The following is a 27,263-nucleotide window of genomic DNA, read 5'->3' as shown; positions in this document are numbered from 1 at the left end:
GGTAAGTAGACACCAAACACAGGGCAAGGAGAGAGGACTCGGCAGTCAGTACACAAATAGGCTTCGCAGTCAGTACACAAATAGGCTTCGCAGCCAGGCTGGGTCACACCCTGTGCATACCTGTTAGCTCATCAGAATGGAATTCCTAACTGGTAAGCTGTGGTTGAATGCGCCCCACAACCCGTCCCACCCCCCCACCCCCTCCCCCATGCTAGTGATCCCCTACTGGGACCTTACTTCATAAATTTCTAAAAGAGGAGAATTCAGATTATTTTATGGCAGGGAAAGAAAGTCAAAAAGCATTAAGTGGAAAAATACTAATAATTCGTTATATATATGTGTGGCATGCAACTACTATAATTTGCATTATAGAGTCTCAAGGAAGAGAAGGGCTGGGGGGCACAGAGGGACTTATGGGTTAAGGAACTATTTTTTTAATATATATTTTTAAAGTTTATTTATTTATTTTGAGAGAAACAGAGACAGCACAAGTGGGGGAGGGGCAGAGAGAGGGGGAGAGAGAAAATCCCAAGCAGGCTCTGCATTGCCAACACAGAGCTCCACACAGGGCTGGAACTCACGAAACCCTAAGATCATGACCTGAGCCGACATCAAGAGGCAGATGCTTAACAGACTGAGCCACCCAGGTGCCCCAAAGAACTATCTTTTTAATTCGTCTAGTTCTTGTTAATAGGTGTGCTATAAAAAAGGGGTCAAATGAATTTGGGAAACGTTAGATAAAATATATACAGTTTCAGGAATTCCTAAGGTCTTTAATTGACTAAAATGCGTGTGACTCTCTACAAATACAAATAGCGTAGACTTTTTATGCAGAAACTTTTTGACCATAAAATATCATCTAAGGAATTCACCTTGGAAACTGCTTCAGTAAAGTAATCCTTTTCTTGTCGCTTTTTCCAATGTAGGAGAGCAACAACATGCTCTTTTTTCTCACGGATTTCGCTGGTCGTGTGGTATCAGCACAGGACGTTTCAGGGCTTTCCTATCTGATGAGATGGTTGTCCCCACACTGGCTTTTCTTTGTACTTATGGCAAGTGATAAACCTGATAAAGCTCGAACTACTAACAAGTATCAGGGGCTTTCATCAACCAGACTAAGTCCAGAGCCTTTGCAAAATGACCTCCCAGAACTCAGAGGTACTCTGTTATTGGAACTATTAATACTTTGCCAGAGAGTACACTTTGTCTTTGTTTTCAGTGTATTTTCTTTCTCGAAAGAAAGAAAACAAATGGGCTCAAAGGAATGAATAGGGGAATGTATAGAAATTCCTTAAAAATTGCATCTCCATAACTTTGCAAATAAATGAGGAATGTATAATTTATGTACGCTTACATGCTTGTCACACCTAACCGTCATTCTGTATGGCACTCTTGATTTTCTTTGAAAATAATGGAATACAAATACTTGGAGAAATTGGCCAAAAGAAGGAGAATAGTTCAGATGTAATGAGGACTAAATTGATTAAGAACATGGCTAGGAGTTAAGTGGCCTTCTTCACCTTTCCAAAGCTTCCAGTTAAGACTTTCATTCTGCAGTAATGAAAACCCCAGCCTTATGAACAAAATTCAAATGAAGTCTATATGCCAAAAGAAATAGAACTTAGCATTTATTCTCCGTTCTTGCTTCCACTTGGAAGGTGCCTTTTCCCCTAAGAACATGTTTAAAAGGATATAAAAGTGGCTTTCTATTTTGGGCCAGAAGCAGAAAATGAAAGACAATGGAGAAAAAAATATTAGCTCAGCTTTTCCAGGCTTGAAATAATGTGTGATTTTTGCTGTTTTTCCAACTTTTGAGAACAAGTCTGGTAGAATGCTTAACTCATTCACCTCGTGAATCACCTTTCTTTTGTGGGAATATTAATGCCAAGCTTAAATTTCTCCATATGAGGAAAGAAAACAAAATCAAACGCAGCAAAGCTGTGAGTAGTTTGGTAAATAAAATCATTCTGTCTCTACTTCATTAATTCTCCCTTCATCCTTTGGAGGTCCTGTGAACTATAGCAGTGCATCATTTAAATGGTACTTTCAGGTGTTTCACTGAGACATAATTAAAATTGATGTTGTCATCTAGCGTTTCCTTGTGCAATTTGTCTAACTCCTCGCAAAAGGCAAAACAAAGCTCTTTGTTATGACTTTGTCTTTCTTCAAGAAACTGCCTAAGATTTTCTTCGTGTGTTCTGGAAAACTGGCCAACTGAAAGAGAACTTATGGATTCCTGAAGGGATTTCCTTAGCACGATATCCAAGTGGTCCATTTGGAAGGACCTGCCATGACAGGAAAGTTGGTATCCCCAAGACATTCCATTCCCTAGTTGAAAAGCACTCATGAATTTTTAAAAAATCTTCTTTACATTGATTACTCCCTCCAAAGATATGCATCAGGCTCATACTATGAGCCTCCTGACAGAAATAAGGCTCTAATAGACCACAAGACCCCACCTCTTAGTGGGGCTCACAGTCCAGCAGGAAGGCAGACATGAAACTCGTAATTAACAACAACACGTAATGAACACATCAAGAGGAAGTAACTGGTGATGTGGATTTAACCTACAGGTCAGGAGGGTCACCCTCCCTGAGGAAGTGAATTCAAGAAATCTCCCAAAGGATGCTGAGCGGAGATGGGGCTGAGGAAAGGACCAAGTTAAGGGAGAGATAGGGGCTGAAGGCCCCTGGAAATAAAAGAGCTAGGCATTTGCTTTCTGTCTTTCATACATAGTCCAAGTTTCGCCTTTAGTTTCACATAGACTAAAAACTACTTTCTCCTCCTACAACACCATTAATAAGATTCTGTTTTCTACTATTTTCATCTCTTTTGCGTTTCTTTAGAATATAATGATTTAATGAGAACTACTATTTTTGAACATTCATTTTGCACCTAGCCCACTGAATCCTCACAAAACCTTTTCTCCACAGTTGAGGGAAACAGAGATTCAGAAGGTTACCCAGTCAGGCAATTACTAAACTAGAATTCAAAGCAGGGTCTGAGACAGAGATATTCAAATATAAGATTTTAACCAGTTTACTGGGGTTTCTTTAGGTTCAGATCTACGAACTATTTCATCTAAATGCCAGGGGTGGTAATGGGGAAAGGAGGTGTTAAAAAGATTCCCAGCACTCATTCAGCTGTTTTGAGTCTGAATCTCTGAGGACTTGGTCTGTGGATTTGCATTTTAACACGTTCCCCAGGTGCTTCCCTTGCCTTTGAGAATCACTGAACTTCATCCCACTTCCCCAGTGAGAGAGAAGGGGGTGGGGCTGGAAAGGGAGGGAGGGAGAGGGAGGAAGAGAGAGGAGGCAGAGGGACCACTGCTGATGCACTTTACTATATACTCTTGTCTATGTTCTTAGAATGCCCTTCTGCCTGTTTGGTGAAATGAAACATAGAATGGTCATGATTTTCAAACTGCAAATCATTTAGCCTCATGCACTGGCAAGATGTTAGGCAAGGCACAGAGAGCTGCGAGACCTGCGTATTCAGGCTTCAGCCAAGCTGTGAAAAGTCAGGCTTTTTTCAGAGGAAGTGAGATAAGACAAAAACTTACAAAAACAAACATCCTGAGGCTGGTGTTCAAAAGGCCACTGGCAAAATCTATAGTCTAATGTGAAGTGAGCTAAACAAACACATTACTGGGCCATCCAGGAAACGTGAAGCAGATGCCTGGAAGTGGGATGTGTGTTTTCAACCTGGGTAGAAATATCCCGGGGAGTGATGATATGGAATCAGACACAAAGTGCAGATAAAAACAACAAGGGGGATTGGCAACAGGCAGCGTCTCCAGGATGGACAGGAGGTGCTGCTGTTAGGTGGTTCAGAGCAAGTTCAGGGTAGGTGGGGGATCGGTGCTCCAATCTCACTTAAAGTTGCACGCCCTAGTTTTCTCCTAGTCCTGGCATTACCTAATGGCAACTAATTCACAAAGGAGTGGTGGTGGAGACCCAGTGGCCCCTGCTAAAGCTTTAGAACTTTTGTTCCTGCAAAGGTTATGGTGCTGCCCACAACACCCCCCCCCCACAACGTGTTATGTACTTTCAAATAAAAACAATACCAATTCAAAATATGAACAAAGGTAGTTCAGCAACATTCCAAGTTTTCCTCTGAGACTCATTTAATGCTTTTTGAGAAATACAAAATAGCAATTTCTGGCAAAAAAAAAAGAAAGAAAGAAAAAAAAAGATTTTGTGTGCTTTGCTGTTTCCCGACACACAAGCTTCACCTGGTGAGATAGCATTCATAAAGTGCTTTCAAACTCCTTGGAACAAATGAGGTACTCAGTCAGGGGTAGTTACTATTATTTTTAATAATAGCAAGATATGAGGTGCCTGGGTGGCTCAGCGGTTTGAGCGCCTGGCTTCGGCTCAGGTCACGATCTCACGGTTTGTGGATTTGAGCCCTGCGTAGGGCTCTGTGCTGACAGCTCAGAGCCTGGAGCCTGCTTTGGATTCTGTCTCCATCTCTCTCTCTCTCTCTGCCCCCCCCCCCTGCTCTCTCTCTCTCTCAAAAATAAACATTAAAAAAAATAACATCAACATATGTTCCCAATTACATTTACTGCAGGCTCCTTCCCTACCTAGCTAAGGCTCTCCTTTCTGTAGATGCGATTTTGCCACAATGGTACTATTTGGCATTGTTGGAACCCAGCTCTACAGAAATGAGGAAGGTGCTCGTGGCTGCCCTCTCCTCAGGACCAGAGTCCAATTCTCTGGCATGGTTTCCCACTGAGCCCTTTGTCTCTTTATACTTTCCCTGTCCTATCATGACATTTAATTAGTTATTTTTTGCTTGCTTTTAATTAAAGAAACACTATTTACACTCATCTGGGAACCATTCACCGAATGCCACCTAACTCTTGACATTTGTTTAGAAACCATCATTTTATTTTGCAGAATTTTTATAGCATGAATATTTGATGACAGCCCTCTCCAAGCACAAGCTCCTTCCTCTCCTTCTAGAAGGTAATAGCAGTCAAGTCAACCTTTAAATTGTTGTGACCATCACACTGAAATTTCAATTGCATTTTGGATTTACATTATCAGTAACAATTGGGAAAATTGTAGTATATCTTAAAGTAACCACACATATTGTTGTTATGCCTTGAAATAGTACATGTATTTCCTCAAAAAATCTTTTTCCTGGGAAGTCGTATCTTCTGCCACCAGCAATGTTTCAACGTGGCAGTTGTCATGGTAACGTCTAATTATTATTACCAGTAAACTATTCCAGATCTAGATTTGGGTACAGGCAAGATATACTCCAGGGGAAAAAAATGATGGCAAAAACTCTTAACCACTATTTCCTTTGTTAAAAAATTGCATTCGGGTCACTTAATTCTACCCATGACATCAAGGATGCCTATTTTTATGAAAAGCTGGTTTTATACAGCAGGAAAATTGGCCCTTTCGTTATGATGCCTAATGATTCATGGCTGTTAGGGAACTCTTTCACAGAACAAAGCAGATTGGATTTGGTGGTGGACTTTGCATTCCACAGCATCTCTTAGGGTCTCTATGGGGTCAGGGATTTAAGTCTTAGAAATTGCGCTTGGGCTCCAAGTTGTCCAGTTCCATTTTCTGGAGTTTCTGAGGGCAATTGTAAAACTGGTAAAGAGGCAACAATGTGAGTTGATGCAAAACACCGCTGCCCATGAAAAGACCCAGAGGCACCAAGGGTCTCAGTTCTTAGCAGTGAGACAGAGATGCTCACTAAGAAGGGAATGAAGCATGGACAAGAGAAAAAGGTGGCTGTAACAGGGGTGATCAAAATCATGTAAAATCAATTAAGCCTTTAGAAATTAGATAGGTACACTCTCTAGGTGGGATAGCCAAGGTTTTTCTGGTCCCAGAAGCATCTCACTGAGTTGCTGGAAGAGAATTCTTTCCTATATATACTTGTTCTTCTCATCTGGGTTCCTGATTCTTTCGTTTAGATCTGTGCATAAGAGCCAGGTTTTGGGAATCGTGGGGCACATCATGTTCTAACAAACTTCTTCTGAGCACTTAGTATATCTAGAGTGATAAATACCCTATTTCCTGAGTTCTACCAAGTCCATCTGTCAAGTTAATGCCGGGATGCAGGAAGAACACTGCATGGATATAATAAGTTATATCCCCAGTTCAGAAATTTTAAAATATGAGAAGAAAAAGAGAGTTTATCTTAGAATAGGGTGCTGTGGGATATTCAAGAACGCAGTTATATTTAAGAATATGGCTTTAAATCAGACTGACCTAGGTGTAAATCCTGGCTCTGTCATGGATGAGTGAACTTGAACAAGTTATTTAACCTCCCTATGCTTCAGATTTCTCAACTTTAAATCGGGATGATGGGCAGTATTTCATCATTTTTTGAAGAGCCTGAAAATATTGTTAGTAAAACATCAATAGCACCATCATCATTGTCATGCTCCCAAGGTCTGGGCTAGAGATTCAAAATGTGATGGTTGTCAACACACTGGCACCAGGTGAGGGAGTAAGCATAGGGAGGAAGAATTTAGCACTTGCTATCTGGGTTTCAATCGCAGCTCTGCAACTTCCTAACTGCATGACCTTGGGCTTACTTGACCTCTTAGGGCTTTAATTTTCTCGTTGGTAAATATGAACCACCATAGCACCGATCTCTAAGAGTTCATGGAAGGTTTAAACGAATGACTATACATAACGTGACCAGCCCAATGCCTGGTACATGGTAATCAATAATTATTGGCAATTTTTCTTTTAGTATTATACTCTATTTACTTTAAATATCTTTTCTACTGTGGTAAAATATGCCATAACAAAGTTTGCTGTTTTAACCACTCTTCTCCTTTGCGTGTCTACGGGTTTGACTTCTCTAAGTGTCTCGGTGAGTGAATTCGTATAGCATTTGGCCTCTTCGGACGGGCTCTTTTCACCTAGTGTAATGTCTTCGAGGTTGTTCCATGTTGTCACATCTTTCAGAACTGCTTTTCTTTTTAAGGCTGAATAATATTCCATTGTGTGTATATATCACATTTTGTTTATTCGTTCATGTGTTGATGGACATCTGGGTTGCTTCCCTCTTTTAGTTCCAGCGAATAGTGCTTCTGTGAACACTGGTGTATACAATGCTTATTAAAACACAGCATCAGGGAATTCATGCCAGCAGCAACTGGATACGGAGAAAAAACTCAGGAGCTCCAACATTTAAAGGACAGGCAAAGGAAGACTTACTTCTTTGGGAAAGTTCTTCGAAGGGTTCCAGGCAGAGGCAGGGCGTGGTGTCATTCATGAGGTGTTCGCAAAACATGTCACGAGTTCGATTTAGGATAGTGGCCTTGCACACGGGCAAGAGCGAACAAACAGATATACTGAGGAAATACCACGGAAAGGGATCATACCAGCAAGAAGAGCCATAATCGAAACCTCACAGCCTCTTCAAGAAGGCTGTGCTGTCCTCAAGTGCTTACAACGTGCTTGGCTCTGCTAAGTCCGTTACATCACAGCTTTAATCCTCTCTGCTACCCCAAAGGAGACCATCCCATCTAGTGGGTGAGGAAATCCACTGTTGTGTAACTGCTACCGTCTCAGTGAGCTAGTGCTCAAACTAGCACTTTGCCCTGCTCGGCCTGCTGCGAAACCCTGGGTTTAAATGCCATGCGCTCTGTGCCCATCCTGAACAAGGCAAGAACTCATTTCACATTCAGCAAGGACTCTCCTGAATCCTTGTGTCTGCCTGGTCTTTTGGCACTGTCTTAAAGACATTTCCAGAATCAAAGGAGGACCTTTAAGTGTCTAATGGATTTGACACATGTATATTCTTATTTTTTTGGCTTGCCAAAGAGACCCAAACAACATCTGAGCCTGTGATATCCCTGATCCTTTCTTCACTAAATTTTCAAGTTATGGTCTATGGACCACAGCATGTTAAAGCCATACAAAGAACAGAGCAGAGGCCAGGAATTTCCCTTGATCAAAACCCCATTCTATTTTAGGTTCTATAAAAAAGGCAGCTCAAGTAAGAATGACACTTCCAGTTATCTACTGCTGCTACCCAAAAACGTTAATTTTTGTGGCACAATCATGGCGTACCATGCAATTTACCACTTCCCAGGCAGTCCCTAATCTTCCATTTTGCTCCCAGGTAAGTTCACTCACGCCCAGTGGAAGAGACACGGGCAGCCCACACCCTGAATATTTCCTCCTAGAAATACTTGACATGTGACAGATTTGTTGGTGACTCCTCAGTAATTAAAGTGTCATAACAAGTTGAAAAGCCATTTCCAGAGATTCAACAGGCAAAAATAATTTCCTTTCTATAAAATGGTTATGTTGCCAGCCATAACTCTTAAACAGGACTGACGTGATGATCAAACACAGTGATATATGTAAATTTGTTTTGCACACTATAAAGGACCTTATGTATGTAAGGGATTATTATTTTTATTATTACCAATTGACCTGTTTTACATTTGATGTTACAAACTTGAAAGTCCTTTGCATCAGAAAGCTATTGACGTATCATGCGAAAATCTAAATTGAATTCAATCTTTAGCTTTTTCTCTAAGCAAGCTTAAAAACCTGGAAAAGTGGAGCATGTGATTCTGGGTTTAAAGGGGTGATACAGACCCAGGTTCCTTATCCTCAGCATTGTCACTATGGACATTTTGGTCCAGATCACACATTGTTGTGAGGGCTGTCTTCTGCATTGCTGGATATTTTGAAGTATCCCTGGCCTCCGCATCTGCCTCTGAGCCATGACAATCAAAAAGTGTCTACGCATTGCAAATGTGCCCTAGGAGGCAAAACTGCCCCAGACTGAGAACCACTCCTATAGACAATGGAGCTGGAAAGGCTGCTATAACAGCATGGACGATGGAAAGTTCTATATAATTGTAGATTTTTCAGTGTTGTTTCTACTTTATGGGGGAAGCCCTTTTTAATCCTTCTCCTTCACAAATCTGCGAAGTTGAACTGAAAGTTCTGTGGTGTGGCACTGAATTATTGGCTGACTGTTGAGGCTTCTAGGGGATTAGACTTACTTGGCTAAATTAGCACTTGGATTCTATCAACATGGAGACCCAGAAATGAACAAAAGTGAAAGCAAATGAGATGCCTGCAAGTGAGTGGGGCAGGGGCAGAGGGAGAGGAAGAGAGAGAATCTTAAACAGGCTCCCGGCCTGGTTTGGAGCCAGACACCAGGCTCAAACCCACGCACTGTGAGATCATGACCTGAGACGAAATCAAGAGTCGGACGCTTGACCAACTGAGCCACCCAGGCTTTATATTTATATTTACAAATCCCCAAATGCTTTATATTTTGATGTAAAAAAAAAAAGACAGATGGCCAACACTGCCCACACACAGCTCAGCCTAACACACACACACACACACACACACACACACACACACACACACACACACACAATCTCTAAAGCTCCCAAGAGATCCTGTGCTCTTGTCTTCTAGGTGAAACAGGAGAAATTTAGAGCAATTCAGTCTGCTGAATAGCAATTTTTTTTCTTTTTCTTTTCTGTACAGAAAACTTCACCAAGTTCTCAACCTCTGAGGAGAACTTTATCAAAGTTACTTGCTGTTGCTACCTGTTAAATAAGATATCAAAATCCTTAGAGCTTATCAGTTTCAGACAAGTCTGAAATATAAAATATGTGTCATACTTGACACTACAGTTACACCTTTCCCTGAAAGGCCACCAAGGACTCTATAGTTTAATTAAGACTTCAGATTTAGAGAGGGCAACAAAGACGTAGATAAAGTGATTTCATCCAAGGCCATACAGAAGGAAAATGACAGACTAGAAAGCGAACACCGGAAGGATTTTAAAGTTTCTTTTCCTGAGTTATTTTTCATCCGTCTCTCCTACTTCTATCTTCTTTTTTTTTTTTTTTTTCATTCTGCCTCCCTTATCTTATTACTGATGATCTGTCAGCACAGCGCTTGGCTCCTAATACATGCTCAGGAAATACCTATCACTTAATCAAAGAACGACTCAAACCACAGATATCAAGGGAAACGAATTAAAGCAACTTCCCACTGAAGAGACTATTTGCCCTAGAAGAATATGGCATTGTGACTTTTTAAAAGTAAAAGTGCTGATCGACAGCATTTTAAATTCATGGCCACAGATCTCAAATGGCCGTTCAGTGGTGCCTACTACTGTTTGGGACATCCAATTCCCTTTCTCCAAAACAATGAGTTCATGGATAACCTTAGAACTCCATAGACATTGTGGTGGACAATGAAATACTAAAATAAAAACAAATGTATAGGTAAGACATTGGCTCAGCACAGCTTAAAGAAATGTCTGCTTTTGATGAAGGCTTTCCACAAGCAGTGGAACAGGCAAAGGCCAGTCAAAAATCTCAACTGGAGCTTTAAAATTCATAGCTCTGGTCTCCACACACTGCCATTTGAAAACAGAGATCATGCCTCCCCTTCTTTTAAGGTGTTCCATGAGCATACACACAGACAAATTAAAACAAAACTCATTTTTGCTGGTAGTTCACTGCCTTCTCTATGCAACCTCACGTCAAGGAGATGGAAAAGAGACTAAAGCCAAGTGCACCTTCTAATATCCTTGCCCGAGCTCACTACCCGGCAACCACATGCACCACACATCACATGCAGACGCTTGCAGAATCCCAGAAGTTCAATGATTTTGCACATTACTATAATCATGCATATAGGTGCTTTGGATACTTGCAGTCTCTGGCAACTGACAGTTTCAAGCTGCAGTAACGGCCTTGCGGTTTCCCTAATTGTTATTTCCCCTGAGAGGGCTTAATGGAATTCATGCAACACAATCAAACTTACACAAACATTTCACATGCATGTCAGCTTTGATGGAGGTCCAGCCAATGGCAAGAGAACAGAGAAACAGATATATCTCACTCTTGTTCCTCTGCTCTGCTGCACTTGAACTATTAGAATTGCCCACTATCTACATTCTTCGCTTCCACCGTATATGCCCTTGCCGACCTATCTCCCCCAGATGGAGTGTGAACATCACAGCTGGACCGATAATCCTACAATGTAAATTGGACCCTGTCACCTCCCTGTTTAAAACTCTCCAGAGCAATCTCATTGTCTGAGACCCACTGGCCACTGCTGGAGCCAGCCTCCCACTGTCCCAGTAGGCTCTCGCCACAGCCTCCAATCAGCCCGAAGTTTCCCCAGTCTCAGTCTTTATTTGAGCAGCACCCCAGCCTGAGAAACTTTGCCCAGTCTCAGTCTGCACGTGTCTCCATCAGACGGTTCTCCTTCGGCCACATCTCCCCTGCAGACTTTGTCTACAGAGGTCTCTCCCTTCATTCTTTATCAGAGAACCCCAATCACTTTCTTCATAGCACCGGGCTCAGTTTACAAATACTGGCTTATGAATAGCTGTGCTTATTTCCTTATCTCTTCCCCCAAAGACTGTAAGAGATTCCATCTATTCCATTCTCTGCTGTAGAACAAATTTGCAACTGTAGTGGACATGAAGCAAACATAATAGAAGTTGCTTAAATGAACAAACATATATCATGACACAAATGGATGACAGCTTTGAAGAAACACATTTGCTGAGAAGAAACCAAATGTAAGCCTTCTGTTCAAATGATTACCCGTACCCATTTAACCTTCTTTTTCTTTGGGCTCTGCCTGTCCCTTTACCCAGTTTGGGATTTACAGGAACTCAGGGTTTCCAACGTGGTATGGCCTGAGGAAACACCAAATGAGCCCACTGCTTATGTTTCATTCCCAGATTTTTGACCCCTGTATATTTGAAGGGAAATCTAACCTTGATTCATTTATAGTTGGTAAAAACTATTTCATCTAATTGTCCTCTTTTTTTTTTTAATCAAAACCTTCTTTTGCTGACACAGGAAGTCATATTTTGTCAAGACTAGATGAACTTGAACCCAGAGAGGTTTGAATTCTACTGCAACCTCAAAAACCACAAAAATGGAAGAAATGTGGGAAGTCAAATATGTTCTTGTGCCTCATCGATAGGGCCTAACATTTTTTTCATCTCGGGAAGATTTATGTGTTGCCAGTTCCAGCCCTACCCGTAGTTTCTTGGTATAGACATGAGACACCATGTGGGGACTCCAACTTCAGAAGCCAGTTTTCACTGCAACCCCTTTTGGCTTTTTGAGTTTCTAATGTAACCTTTGCAAACAGCTGGTCCAAATTCCATCATGTCCCAGACCCACACAGACCTCCTCTGCGTTATATTCAGTTTGAGGACAAAGGAAGTTCAGGGAGGAACAGTGAGCAAGATGTGATTTGGCCAAGTGATTATAGCTGCTTTGCAAGCAGCTACCCAGAATACAGATTTTACTGTTTTTTTAAACCTTTAAATGACTTATGGAACTGTATGCTTTTATGCTTTTTTTCCTCCGGAGCTGAGAGACAGGGCTCACCCCTCCTATGTGATGTACCACCCATTAAAATAAACCCTCTACAGTCACAAAGCATATCTCCTCATGACTTGGTTAACCCCCACAAACACAAAGACCACCACAGCCCTTGACTTCTATCAGTGAGCAAAATGGAATTAAATAATGTGTCACCCCTCCGACTTTGATGAGAGTTGTATATAAACAGAGTGCAAGAGGAAAGAGATTCTAGTTCTGGGTCTAGAGTCCGAAGGCCTTAGGTTTATACCTTAGCTTTTTCACCTGTGAAATATATTACCTGGACCTCAATTTCCTCAGGTGAAAAGCAGGGCTAAACAAGAGAAACTTCCACATCAGAGGATTTCTGCGAGACTCAAATAAGTGAACGCAGATAAAATGCTGAGCACAGGCTCTGTGGAAAGTATATATTACATACTCAACAAATAGAAGTCAGTAGCATATTTTTTTATCATCATTTTTTTTCTTTCTGAATGAGGAATAGTTAATACTCTGGTTTCCCTTCAGATTGCATAAATCTTTCACCTTTTACTGAATGAGGAATAGTTAACAGCAAAGCTGTCTGAGGTAGAATCTGGTCAGTTTATAGGGCTCATTCAGGAGCTCTGCACACATGGGTATACATCAGTCTTGGCATACAGAGTTCAAATTCCTTCTATGGCAAAAGGGTGAGTAACTTCATGGCATGAATGTTAGGGACTACCTTCAAGGAGACTAAACTGTAAGTGTCAAGCGTCTATAATTTTTTTAAAAAAGTATTTATTTATTTTGAGAGAGTGATAGAGAGTGAGAAGGGGAGGGGCAGAGAAAGAGGGACACAGAGAATCCCAAGCAGGCTTCAGACCATCAGTGTGGAGCCCAATGTGGGGCTCAAACTCATGAACTGCGAGATGACAACCTGAACTGAAATCAAGAGTCAGACGCTTAACTGACTGAGGCACCCAGGTGCCCCCAGTGTCTACTATTTTTTAAATTTTATGTCCTGGAACTTGAGATGTGAAACCAACTAACATTCAACCACGGATGAAAATATTTGGGGGTCAAAAGTGAAATTCCATGTTTAAATGATCAGAGACAGGTATTCCAATGCACTACTAATGGAAGTAGAAATTGGTTTCACCATTTAGGAAAGCGCTGTGAAAACATCCGTTGATGTTAAAGCTAATGCATCATCTCAAGACCTAGTAAGTCTACTTCACTGTGTTTAACACTAGAGAAACACACCCAAGAAGACAGGCACAAAATATTTAGAATGGCGTGGTTTGCATTAGTGAGAGAAACTGGACACAACTGAAAGGTCCTTTCACTTTTAAATAAGAGAAGCTAATTCCTTGAAGAAATAACCCTAAATATTTCAACAGATTCACAATTTGTTGTGCGGTTCGTGGACAGCCTATGTGGTGATTCCGTTACCCAACCTTATTTCATAGGTGGCTCTGCCATTCCCTGGGACCTTGGAAACTTCTGCTAAATCTTTTGCATTCTGCTAGCACACAAGGCATGAGGAAAGGCAGCAAAGACTTTGACATTTGAATAGATCGAGCCTGGGTCACAGATCACTTCTTTCCACAATTCAGTGGCCAGAATGCAGTAACCGAAGCCGTATCTATTCATGATGTGGTCCAGATACAGGTTCGGGAAGAATGGGAACCAGGCTTTTGATGAACAACTACTCAGTTTCTGACACAAATACTGTAAGAATATTAAAAGAATAAGGCTGATCTATTTTACTAGCAAATGAGCCTTCTAAGACATACCACTGAGTGAAAAAGCAAGCGAGACACATATCACAGAATGGGTTCCTTGGAGGCAAACTCTAAGACGGTGTTTACTGTTCAGGAAACTTATTAAGGAATATTCATTTTATCAGTATGTGAGGAAGCAGGATCGGTCAGAGGAAAAAGCTGAGCTGCAATGCAGGCCCAACGGCAGCTTCAGTCACTCCACAGCGTTCTGAACCTAAAAGTTCATTCTGAGTTGTCCCAAGATGGGCCAACATTGAGAGTCTTGCACTGAACTGGCATAAGAATGTGCACAGTGGTTTCAAATGGAACCGGATCGGTTATTGAACGCTGGGTGAATCTGAAAGGGGTGAGGCTGAGGAGCTTCTGTGCAAGTCGTCAGTCCCTGAAGGGCTTGACAGCTGAAGACTGTCTGCTAACGACATTCCATAATGAGGCAAGGAGTCCTTCATGGAAGAGTCACGTGGGCAATGCACAGCAGGTCTACCTCGCGCCGCAACAATCGAATCGTCTACCATTACTGCCAACCAAAAGGACATGATTACTTTCTCTGACTGAATTTCTGCATGCATACATAAAAGCAATTTGAATAGATAAAAAGCTGGACACTGACAAGCATCAGGATTGTTGTGTTCCTTTTGAGAAAAGGAGGCAGGTCTGAGACGGAGGGCAAAGGTCAAGGAAAAGTTATCGGAAATGTTAATGTTTTTAAACAGAGAAAATGAATTGACACATTAGTTCTGTGATGAGGATTTAATAAAATGGCATTTGAGATGTATTTCTTGTACAAATATAGTGAGCAAAACAATATTCTATAGGAGTAGGACTTTCCATTTCTAAAGCGTTGGATTAAAATAGCTCTAATTTATTCAAGGATTGATGGACTTTCCTTCTCTCTTCTTCCTCCCACAGGTTTATGGCCATTTCATTGCTCACTGTATCTCCATCAAAGGGTGACTGGGGTTGGGGGGCCTGGGTGTGGGGAGGAGAGGAAGGAAACTAGAATCAGCAATTTCCATTACTTGCTAGCAACTCTGGTGAATATGTTTAGTGGGGGAAATGCTGAAAATCAGTTATTTGGATTATCTGAGCCTGTCAACCATCCATGTTACACCCTCTTCCCAGTAGCAGAGACTCATGAGAATTGGCCATAATTGCATTTGCAGTGATGGCAATTGAAACAAGATTGTTTTCAATGACTGTGTGGTTCTGACTGAACTATTTTTTTTTTCTCTTTCAAACAGCATGTATCCTAACAAGGCATTTTGAGGAAAGAGACAGAGCCCACTGTATCCTCACCTGTTACTTATCTACCAGTCTTTCAGGGAAAGATAGTTAATCTAGACAGAACAAGACAATTTTGTTTTAATCTGGTAATAGAATAGCTTATTAGGGATGCCTAGTAGCAGAAAGGCATAATATAATCAGTAAAAGGACATAAAGGTCACCTGGGTGGCTTGATCGGTTAAGGGTCCCACTCTTGATTTTGGCTCAAGGCATGAATCCATGATTCGAGCTCCGTGTCGGGCACAGTGATGATAGTGCGGAGCCTGCTTGGGGTCCTCTCTCTCTCCCTCTCTCTGCCCCTCCCCTGCTCTCTCTCAATAAATAAACAAACAAACAAACAAACACACAAACACACACACACATGGTGAGTGAGAAAGAGAGAGAGAGACAGAGCAGGGAAGGGACAGATAGAGAAGGAGAGTGAGAGAATCCCAACCAGGGTCTGCACTGTCAGCACAGGGCCTGTACTGTCAGCACAGGGCCTGTCTCAGGACTCCCAACTCGCCAACCATGAAATCATGACCTGAGCCAAAATCAAGAGTCAGAAGCTTAACCAAGTGAGTCACCCAAGCGCCCTTCAATAAATATTTTGAATAAATAGTTGTTGAATTCAAAATAATTGAATATTTTCATAATGCCAGTGTTATAACTCTATCTTTAAAATCTCTGTGCTGTGACTGTTCATACACTGGGTTTTAACCAAGTCACTGCCAAGATGAATGGTTTTCTCTTGGAATTACAATGCTGGGTCGGAAAAACCTTAGAATAAAATTCAAAAGAGTACGGTTCTGAGTCAGACCACCACTTATTTCATTTAGTGATTTTTGAGACAAATCCCACAGACTCTGTGTCAGTTCAGCTATCAAACGAATATACAAGGACAAATCCTATGCTTAATGTTTTATACATATTTTTGTATTCATGATTTTACCTTGACACTGATGTTAACAACCTATTGAAGGGTTTCATTGGTATCAAACACAACTGAATCTTGACCTAACTATAGACTGACTGACGTTAAGTAAGCGAAATGGTCTCCTCAAGATTCTATGCCTACGTCTTCATTTTAAAATGAGTTCATATACTTATAGTTCATTTCTCATCAGATTGCTGTGAAGTCAAAAGTGAAAAAGCATGTAAAGTGCCTTGCACAAAGCCATCATATAAAAGGGAGTTATCTTCAAGTCTCAGCTATCCCTTTAACAAGGCTCACTCTGCTTTTCTCTTTTTCCAAGGAAAAACACACGTTGTAAAATAAGCATTCTTCAAAGACAACCTGAAGACGTCTGGGAATTCCAAAGGCTGAAAATTCCATGAGTTCATAGAAGCTTTCGCTAATTCCACAGATTTAAAGACAAAAGAGAGAGAGTCAACTGTGTGCCCAAACTCATTTCTGATGATTTCTTCCATCCTACCCTTTCTGCCTCTCTGGGGGTGGCTGTGCCTGTAAAAAACATTGAAGTTGTCAGGAACAGAGTCTGCTTTCAAGACTGGAATGTCAGAGTAGAGACTTCTGTTCCTCAGACCAGAAGAGACTTGATTTGGTAAGAGTTTCCAGGTCTGAAAGGAGACAGAGCTGAGACATGGGAACTGATACAGATAAACAGCACAAACACCTTGAGAGAGTGATATATCAAGAGAGACTAGAATAGGACAAGAACAAGATCATGACACAAGATGAGATAAGAAACCAGAAGACCCTGTCTAAAAGCTCTAATGTGTGTTGCAACCAGAGGTTGACCATATCCCACAAAATTCTACATTACATAATTGCAATGGGTAATGGGCGCTTCCTTGTAAAAAGGAGAGATTTGTTTTCCCTTTTATGGCTAAAGTAAAAAGCATGAAAAGTAGCCCCATTAGGAAAAATAAAGTGTCATCATGTGAACTGGCACATCTCAGGTGAGTTAGAATAAGATGATTATGGAACTGGGTTGATTTTTCATAAAGCAAAACCTTATTTCTAAAGGTGCCGAGAGACAGGATGGGGACAGGTATTACAAGGTTCGGGTAGTCTCTTTTGTTGTAAATAGACCAGTAAACAATACACAGTTGGAAACAGAGCCAAAGAAAGGGCTTCCATTCCTCACTGGAACATAAGCTCCAAGAAGTCTTGTTTTGTTCACTGCTGTATTCCAAGCTCCTAGATCATGCTCAGCCCTTGATGATTATCTATTGAGTTAATTAGCCAGCTGTGAGGCCTTGAAAAGAAACCAGTACATCTGTGGAATAGGGAGTAGGTTTAGATATTCTCTAAGGCCATCCTAGTTTTAAAATTTTACGGTTGTATCAGAAACTACAAATGAAAAAATGGACTTCACATTTTTTCTCTCTATTACCTATGTTATTTCTTCATCCAATGTCTGTATGATCTATTCTAGCACGGCTAGGTGTAGAAAAATACCCCTGGTGGGGTATAAGATGTCTTCAGGAGTCCAAAGATAATTACTCTTTAAAATGAAACCTTTTTTTTTCAATATGGGTAAGAAAAATACAATTCGTTTTTCAACTCCATTTATCATAATGTTGTAGAGTTTACTTTTCAAATAAAGTTACAGGCAAGTCAACTTAATTAAAATATTTTAAGTAAATTACAATGCAAGTGTCTTACAGCAAAACTCACAAAAAGTAGAATACAAGCAACTCCTGTTTGAGAAAAGCACCTCCATACAGCATAGATCTCAAAACCTGATTTTGACTAGTGATCTCTAGAGGAATGAAGCCCATCTGAGGTAACCTTTAACACTACAGCCCTATTTGTAGTAAAGTAACTACCTTCATTGTACTCTTTAAAAATATAGTAGGTATTTTTAATACCTTTATATTAAATATACAGTAGCTACTGGGCAGCTCAGTCAGTTAAGCATCCCACTTCAGCTCAGGTCATGATCTCCCTGTTCATGAGTTTGAGCCCCTTGTCAGGCTCTGTGCTGACAGGTCAGAGCCTGGAGCCTGCTTTGGATTCTGTGTCCCCCTCTCTCTCTGTCCCTCCCCCACTCATGCTTTGTGTCTCTTGGTCTCTCAAAAATAAATAAAAACATTAAAAAAATTTAAAAATATACCTGTTCTTCCGGCCATGATAGATTAACAGCTACTGAAGAAACCACCTACCATAAACAATTAGAAAACTGAAAAAAATCTATGTATTACCACTGTTTTCAGACCGTGGACTACAGACAGCACAAGACTATGATCCCTAAGAAAAAGAAAACAGATGAGGTAAGGACATAATAGAATTTTTTTTTTTTTTTTTTAACCAGGAGATACTTTTCAGATAGCTAGTCAGGGAAAGGAAGCCCAGGTAGAACATGGGCCCTCACTAACTGGAACAGACAGAGTTCAAAGACTGAGTAAGCTGAAGTGACTGGAATTTGTGGGGCAAAGTACTAGAAAGGAAAGAGATATTTAGGAAAGAAATTCAAAAAATATGCACAAGGGCGCCTTTAAGCCTTTGGGTGATTATCAAGCCATATAGAGCGATACTCCACAAGGTACAGAACTGGGGAAAGAACAATAACTTAATGGCTACCTTATCTCCCATTGGGCTGAACCATCTTCAAGCTCCGGCCAGCCAGAGAGAAGAAACATTACTGAAACCATTAAGCAGTTAGTAGAGACCCTAGAATGGCCATGCCTCAGTAATGATACAAAATTATCCCTGGAATAAAGACTACTCCATACCTTCCCTAACACATCTTAAGAACAAGTCTCATAAAGATTAAAGTGATCCATACTTTAAATGACTGCCAGATCACAGAGCAACACTATTTAAAGGAACGTCATAAAACCTGGACATTCAACAGTACAACATTAAGAAAGCACCGCATCTAATCTAAAATTACCACACCTGCAAAGGATTAGAAAAAAACCTTTTTCTTCCCCCACAAGCAGAAGAAACATTAGGCAACAGAAATAGACCCACAAGTGACAGAGAATATGTAATTAGCATACGAAGACTTTAAAATAGCTATCAGAAATAGTTGGATTAAAAAAACACGAATACAGTAACAGAAATGAAAACTGTTAAAAAAAAAAAGAACCAGTGAAACTTCTAAAACAGAAAAATATTTAAAGTGAAAAAATTCACTAGGTGTAACAGCAGTTTGATTCTGCAGAGGTAAAGGTCAGTGAACTTCAACAAAGAGAAGAAAGGATATCTTTTCAAAAACTGGTGCTGTAACAATCAGATGTCTGTGTTGGAAAATATCAACTTTGAACCCAAGTTCCTATCACATACAAAAATAAACTAGGAACAGATCCCAGAACTGAATGTAAAATCTAAAACTGTACAAAGTTGTGACTTTATTTAGGCAAAGATTTCTTAGGACACAAAAAGTACTAACCATTTGAAAGACTGATAAATTAGATTTCATCAAAATTAAAAATTTTGCTACTGATAAAACAACCACAAAAAAAGATGTCAAGTCAAAAATTTAAAGAAAATAGTCGTAATACTTATCTTTACCCAGAATATATAGATAAAAAAACTGTCATAACTCAATAATAAAAACACAACCGAATTTTAAAAATGGGCAAAAGCATTGAATATACACCTCACAAATGAAAAAAATACCTAAGTGGCCAATAAGCACTGAAAGATATTTCAAATCACAGTCACCAAAGAAATGCAATTTTAAACCACTCTATACCCACTAAAATGGTTAAAATGAAAAAAAGAGGAACATTACTAATATTTGCCAAGAATACAGATCTGGAAATGTCACCCATTCGTGGTGGGAGTGTAAATGGTGTAAGTATCTTAGAACACAGTTTGGTAGTTTCTTGTAAAGTTAAATATAAACTTACCATATGACCCACCAGTTCATCTCCTATGTATGAACCTAAAAAATAAAAAGTATGTGTGCACACTCTGCTAGTCTATTTATGTGAGTGTTTGTTGATATATACAATATGAATGAGCCTCAAAAATATTTTGCTGAGTAAAAGCAGCCACACACAAAAGAATATATAGCACATGATTCCATGTGTATAGATAGATTAGTCTATACTGATAGTAATGTAATGGCAACTAAGGTTGGGTTGGGAAGTTGTCTGGGCAGGAGCAGAAGAGAATAGTTTAGTGAGTTGGAAATTTTCTGTTTCTTGACTTAGGTGATGGTTACATGTGTTTATGCATATATCAAAACTCACTGAGCTACACACTTTGAACGGGCACATTCATTTTGTAGTATGTAAATTATACTTCAATAAACTTGAGAATATGTTTATTTACACACTCACAGGGCAAAGTTATTTTAGGTTTCTGCCTATACATCTTTTGTATCATTTATCTTTTTTCTATTTCTTTTATTTCAGATTTGTATTCTCTGATGTCTCCCCTTGCCTACACTTGGTAAGTTTGAGCCCCTTCCCCCATCATGGTGCATGACCAACATAACAAGTGATAGCTGTTGTCATGTCTGCAAATGCTTTCAGCTGTACAAAAAGAAAACTTCACAGACTGTTCCCAATTAGGTGACGTACCCACGTAAGGTCGGTGGTAAACCAACTGAGACCCACAAATCTATAATCTTCTAGCTCGTATTGATGCCGCAATGCTTAAGTTAATTGTTCTTTAGGCAGATCTTTAGCAAGTTTACTTTATTTCTTCTTCTTCTAAACACAACAAACTAAGGCTGTTATCCCAAGTCTACGTTCCTGAATGCCATGCATTGGTGAAAGAAGGCAGGAGGAAAAAGCTTGAAGACTCAATACTCTTTTCATGCTCTGAAAGCCTCTTTGGACTAAAGATAATACAAACTCTGGGTGTTGTTGCCAAAAACATGAGATTTTTGGTTTCAGCTGATGATTCAGGAGCTCAAAGTGTCAACTGGGTAATGGTATCCAGGAATAATTCAGTCCACCAGTCTTTGTAGAGTGATTGGACACAATGCAGGTCAACAACACTGAACAGCCAAAAAACAAAAGTACGTTGTCAGCTAGCAACAATGAGAGAATTTTAACAGGTGTAATTTATAGCACTACTGTTGATGAAGTTAGTAACCTTTAGCAAGGAGACAGACAATCAATAAATAGCTGCCTGAGAGTCTGCACCTGCAGAAATTTAAGTGAAAATTGACCAGAAAGTCAGCTGTAAGAGGTACTAGCAGAATACTTAAACCAGATGAAAAAATTTAAGGTTAATGATAAATAAGTGACCAAAAATGTAGCATTAGAATAATGATTTCTTCAACTTCCTAGAAAAACTGGATGAATGTTCACTAAAAAAAGAAAGAAGAAAGCAAATGTAGAGAATAATACATTGATGCATTTACGGAAAGGGCTTGGGGTATTTAAACTGTGGCTTTGAAACCGCAGAAGGGGAAAACATATTTTTAGAATTTAGCGCATGCATTTCTATTTATCAGTGTACCATCTATTTCTCTGCTTAGATTTTATGGTATTACTGTGGAGATACTTGTCATACAGCTTATTCAATTGGACCACGGTATATGGATGTACAGAGTTAATCAACGTTGTAGATAAGTGATAAGGCCTCGGGGAAGGAGAACATTAAAGCTCTGGTCTAACACAATGAGTTAACACCCTTGGGAATGAAGAGCTATTAAACAAAACAGGGAGGCCATATTGCTCAGTGAATTCAGTGAGATCTAATGGGAATTTCAGAGTAAATTTATTTTACAGATGTGTAGGCAGCTTAATAATTCCAAGTGCTTTTTCTATTCTAAAGCAAATCACCCCACCACATCTTTTCATTTAACACTAATCAATTTGCTTAACGGATTAGGAAGGGAAAGGATGTGCCCCAAGTAAAATGATCCTTCTTATCTTTAAGTTTTGCACTTGTAACTCCTTTCACAGCCTTTTACAAATCTACATTAGCTGTGCTGTCACAACTTAAGTACATCTTTTGGCTTCAGGAATTGTGGGGGAGTTCAGGAGAGTCACTTTTTACAGTAGTAAGACAGCTCTACCAACAAGCAAAGGGCTCATCAAAAATAGAAGACATCAAACAGACAAAGCGATCAGGTAGCTTCCAGTAACTTCCCATCTTAGTGCAGCAGAATCAGATACGTCTATATCCTCAAACATTCCATATCCTGGTTTCAAAATGTTCACTTTAAAATAGATAGTAAATAAACCCTGACTTGTGACAACTTTTTGCTCTTATCCCCTATCAACTTGAGGTCAGACAGTGAATGGTATCCTGTGGATTTTAAAAACTAGTGACTATCTCAATTTAGACTCAAGGTCCAAGGACAACTGGACCTGCTTCTATGAATAATTAGTAACATTCCATAGAAGGCATTGTTACTTTTCGTTGTCTAATTCGGAAACCACAAATAAAACGTTGCATTCAAACTAAATGAAATTAAGAACTTTTATGAAAGAGGATAACACTTTTTAACAGTAACATTTTCGACTTGGAAAGATTTGATTGAGGGTCTGAACGCTCTGTTCTGCAAACTAGCTCTGTGAGCCCAGCTCTATTGTAAGCTGCTTAGTGTCAGTAATGTAACAACTACAACTACAGGTTTTTTTCCCTCTGTTCAAGTCACTGTTCTAAGTTCTCTACGGTTACTCATGGAATTCTCCGAATAACATTACGCATTAATTATCATCCTCTCCACTTGACAAGTGAAGATATTGAAGTGCTAAGAATATTTAACGTGCTCAAGATCGCAGAACTTGGGAAGAGATGAAACAGGTTTGAGCTCTGCACAAAAAGGCGTCCGTAACTGTACAAGGAACACAACAGGAGTGGGCCCATGAAAACCCACCTGTAGATGTCCTTTAGCTAAAAATACCAGCCAAGTCGAATGAAACAGCAAACAATCAATGAGGGTCAGCTAGGGTCAGTATCTTTTTATGCCCAATTGTAACAAAGATTCTCTTATAGTTAGTCCATATGAATTTGTGTTAAAGAAGGTACAAATACCAAAACGAGGGCAGGTTAGCTTCTGAAATATAAGAGAGAAATTTTAGAATCACTTGCTGGTGGTACATCCTATTGCTAAAAAGTGATCTTCATCAGAAAACAATTTTAAAAAGTCACCAACAGTTTTAACTACGGAATACTGAATAGATTTTCCAGTCTAGAGTTATGGAATGGAGCACAGTGAATGTTTGCTCAGCAGGCACTGAGAATGGCATTTTACACACGGCCCGGCATGTTGGGTTAAGAATTACGTCATTTCTAACCGATTTGGAAACTGAGGCTCCAAACATGCTACAAGTCACACAGCTCTCCCGGGTGGTAATGTTGGGATTCATCTCCTGGTCTGTTTACAAAAACTCTCATTCTTTCCACTCTTCTGCACTTTGAATCTCATCACTGAAGCCCTAAATTCAAATAACAACAGAGATCACTGTCCAAGATGAGTTTCAATTGTCAGCTTGTCTATTGAGATAGAGAGTTTGGCTTTGGAAAAGAAAATCAGTGGTTAGTCTGTCACCCTATTTCAACTTCTTCTCTCTCAGCTTACACAGGAGAAGGTTTCCTTGAAATTTTAATGTTTGCAAACAAATCAAATCTGGTGGTATCAGATGAGCTATATTTTCCACACAAACAAGGGGTAGGAGGGGTGGGAAAATAACCTGACCTTCTTCTTGAGATTGGAAATGCTTAAAGGCATATGGGAAAAGCCCCCAGGGGAAAATATTCACTATTTTTTTCAGCAGTTCAGCTCGGTGTCTGTTGCCTAATCATTTTCTTATCGCCAAATATTACATATTTACACAGGTGCTTCTCTGATTTAATTGTTTGGAAGCAGTCACTGGAAGCAAGGCTATGTGACTCAGCTTTGGTGATGCAGTCCAGCTGGGGTCTGACAGGTAAATAATTACCACTAATCAAGGCCTAAATGAATTCAGGTTCTTCAAAGTCAGATGGGGGGGGGGGGAAGGGGGTAGGGGTTATAAATGAACTGTTAGCAATATCAGGAGAAATAAGAGCTGAGTAGTCTAGTCTTAGCCGAAAACAACAAAGAGAAGAGTTAGCAAAAGTAAGACCTCGACTGCCACATGTATTATAGCACAGAGACCTCTGGCTGGGGTTCTGGCATTCCCCATTCAGGCCTAATTCACCTGGGGATCTTAGGAGCCTCTCTGTAAAACTGAGTTGGGTCATGAGCTGTGTCCCTTCCAGTCCTCACAGGGTATAATCTCCTGATTTCCTGATGCGGTAATTCAGATTTCTTAACATAAAGAGGAAAAACATTTCTTGCTCTGGTTTCTGTATCAATGAATATTGTTTCAAATAAATACTAAGAATGAACACATTTGCTCCTTGACAACGAACCATAGGTTGTGAGTGCTTATTAAGTGAACACACTTAGGTGGGAGGCTGTCCACCCTCTTCAGGGGCCAGTGGAGGTTTCCTTGGAGTTATTAGGAAGGGAACCTGCCCCAAGGCCCAAGGCTCTACATGATGTATTCACAGGCTGCGAGGACATTTGTTTCAAAGTCGGCCTCTACTTGCTAGAGAAAGGCTTGCAGCCACGTTTGCCGGTCATTTTTCAGGCTCCTGGTAATGAACAAAACAGGTCTGATAATTTTCAGTAATATACTCAGGAAATGTGTGGTGCAGCTTTCAAGCAGTTGACACAGAAATCTGGTTCAATCAGTGTTGAGAGCCATGCCTGAAGAAGCCTTCTGTGTTTTGGGACCAGCCAGGGTAGCTGTATCAGCCACAACAAGGCCATATTTTGACTGGTTTTCATCAGTTTGACTCGGGTGTTTTTTCTTTCTTTCTTTTCTTTTTCTTTTTCTGCCCCTTGTAAAAGCATTTGGCTTCGAAGCACAAAAAAAGAATTTTTTAGTTGTAACTCCAACCAAGTTCTCTCTTATTGTCTTTCATAAAATGTGGGTTGGAGGATTTACCTCATGGTTTGACTCCTGGCTAGAAGTAAGCAAGAGTCTAACATCAGGGGAAAGTATTAAATGATCACCTGTGATTCTCTTTTTTATCCTTCTCTTTAGTCTGAAATTGTGGCGCACACACCTTTGCTCTGAGCAGAGTCCCCACCACAGCTATGAATGGGGGGGTCTGGGAGAGAAACACCCTCTCTTGTCAGAATGAGCACAACCCCAAAGAAAACATCACAACCCCGAAGGAAATTACCGACATCTTAAGGAAATGGTTCTGACTGAGGTCTTCCAACATGCAATACTATGTGCTGACTCAGGGAAAACTTAAGGCAACATGCTGAAAACATTTACAGGCCCGGAAAATAACTGGTTTAATAATTCAAGATGCTTTTAAGTTACAAAAAGAATACTTTAAAACAAATAAACCTCCCTTTCCAAAAGCCGTGTCGTAGAGTCGGCCACTCTTGAAATGAAAAAAACAGAGCTTGCCATCAAATGCAAATTCAGCCTCTGAAACTCCTCAACAATGGACAAAGAACCTCCACACCCCACACCCCTAATCGACAGATGGAAATAAATATCTGTTTCAGGACTTCAACACAGTTAGATGAAAAGTGAAATATTTAATCAATTCCTCAGATGTATTTTCGTCTGAGTGTGCTATATGTCAGCTCTTCCAAGTGTTCCACATTCCTGGATCATTTTAGGAGGGTTTTTTTTTTGTTTGTTTTTGTTTTTGCATTGCTACACAGCAGGTACTGGGATACGGACCAAAGTTTCTTAACCTGGGCAAGTATTCACACTTTGGGCTGAATAATTCTTTGCCGAGGAGACGATCCAGGCATTGTAGGATGTTTTAGAGCATCCTTAGTCACTTTTCACTAGATTCCAGCAGCACTCCCCCAGTTGTGACAACCAAAATATCTCCAGACACTGTGAAATAACTCCTGAGGGAGCAAAGGTGCCACTAGTTAAGAACACACTTTACTTACTTTTATTAATTCGATGCCAAATGCACTCGATCAGGTAGGTGCTATTATTGCCCTCCTATTTCTTCATTATTCATAAGTAATGAGAACATAGCATAGAGGGCATTGAGTGAGCTGTTCAATTTCATTCTAGTGAGTGGCAAAAAGAAAAGAAAAGAAAAGAAAAGAAAAGAAAAGAAAAGAAAAGAAAAGAAAAGAAAAGAGAAAAGAAAAGGAAAGGAAAAGGAAAAGGAAAAGGAAAAGGAAAAGGAAAAGGAAAAGGAAAAGGAAAAGGAAAAGGAAAAGGAAAAGGAAAAGGAAAAGGAAAAGGAAAAGGAAAAGGAAAAGGAAAGGGAAAGAAAAGAAAAGAAAAGAAAAGAAAAAAGAAAAAGACTTCAACCAGGGATACCTGGTGGTTCAGTTGGTTAGGGGTCAGACTCTTGATTTCGACTGAGGTCATGATCTCACCGTTCATGGGTTTGAGCTCATCAGGCTCTGCACTGTCGGATTCGGGATTGGGATTCTGTCTCCCCCTCTCTCTTCCTCTCCCCTGCTCACTATCTCTATCTCTCAAAAAAAAATTTTTAAAAAAGACTTCAACTACATCTGCAAATGTTATACTTAAAAAATGTTTATTTTTCAGAGAGAGAGAGAGAGAGAGAGAGAGAACACAAGCAGGGGAGGGGCAGAGAGAGATGGGGACAGGGGATCTAAGTGGGTTCTGTGCTGACAGCAGAGAGCCTGACACGGGGCTCAAACTCACGAACTATGATATCATGACCTGAGCTGATGTCAGATGCTTAACTGACTGACCCACGCAGGCACCCCGCAAAGGTTATACTTTTTATCCTACCACTGTCTATATCCAGAATCTGAATTGAGCAATACTGTAGTTGCTTTCTCTATAGTCTAAGATTTCTAAAAATACAGAAATAAATGAACACATTCTTAAAAGAGTTGCTAAAATGTCACATTATGCAAACCTCCTTCCAAATCAAAGACGTTCATTGGAAGGTGGGGAATGACCATCCGATGGGGCATACCTGG

The 27,263-nt window shown here is 40.1% G+C and overlaps 2 long non-coding RNA genes across 4 annotated transcripts in view; one reads left to right on the top strand and one right to left on the bottom strand.

Moving 5' to 3' along the window:
* LOC113593591 (uncharacterized) overlaps positions 1-27,263 on the bottom strand; it is a 232,346-nt gene that overhangs the window by 70,629 nt on the left and 134,454 nt on the right. The window lies entirely within an intron of this gene.
* On the top strand, positions 14,748-26,420 carry LOC106968822 (uncharacterized). Of its 2 annotated transcripts, XR_008297073.1 has the most exons (5): positions 14,748-15,974; positions 16,653-16,961; positions 20,734-20,770; positions 24,122-24,213; positions 25,360-26,420. It is a non-coding gene; the product is annotated as an uncharacterized LOC106968822 (long non-coding RNA). The 2 variants fall into 2 exon arrangements; XR_001429211.3 differs by having other exon boundaries at positions 14,748-16,961.

Source organism: Acinonyx jubatus, chromosome A2, assembly GCF_027475565.1.
Source record: "Acinonyx jubatus isolate Ajub_Pintada_27869175 chromosome A2, VMU_Ajub_asm_v1.0, whole genome shotgun sequence".
NCBI lineage: Eukaryota > Metazoa > Chordata > Mammalia > Carnivora > Felidae > Acinonyx > Acinonyx jubatus.
The sequence above is the reverse complement of the archived record's forward strand: the minus strand, read 5'-3'. Positions and strand labels throughout refer to the sequence as shown.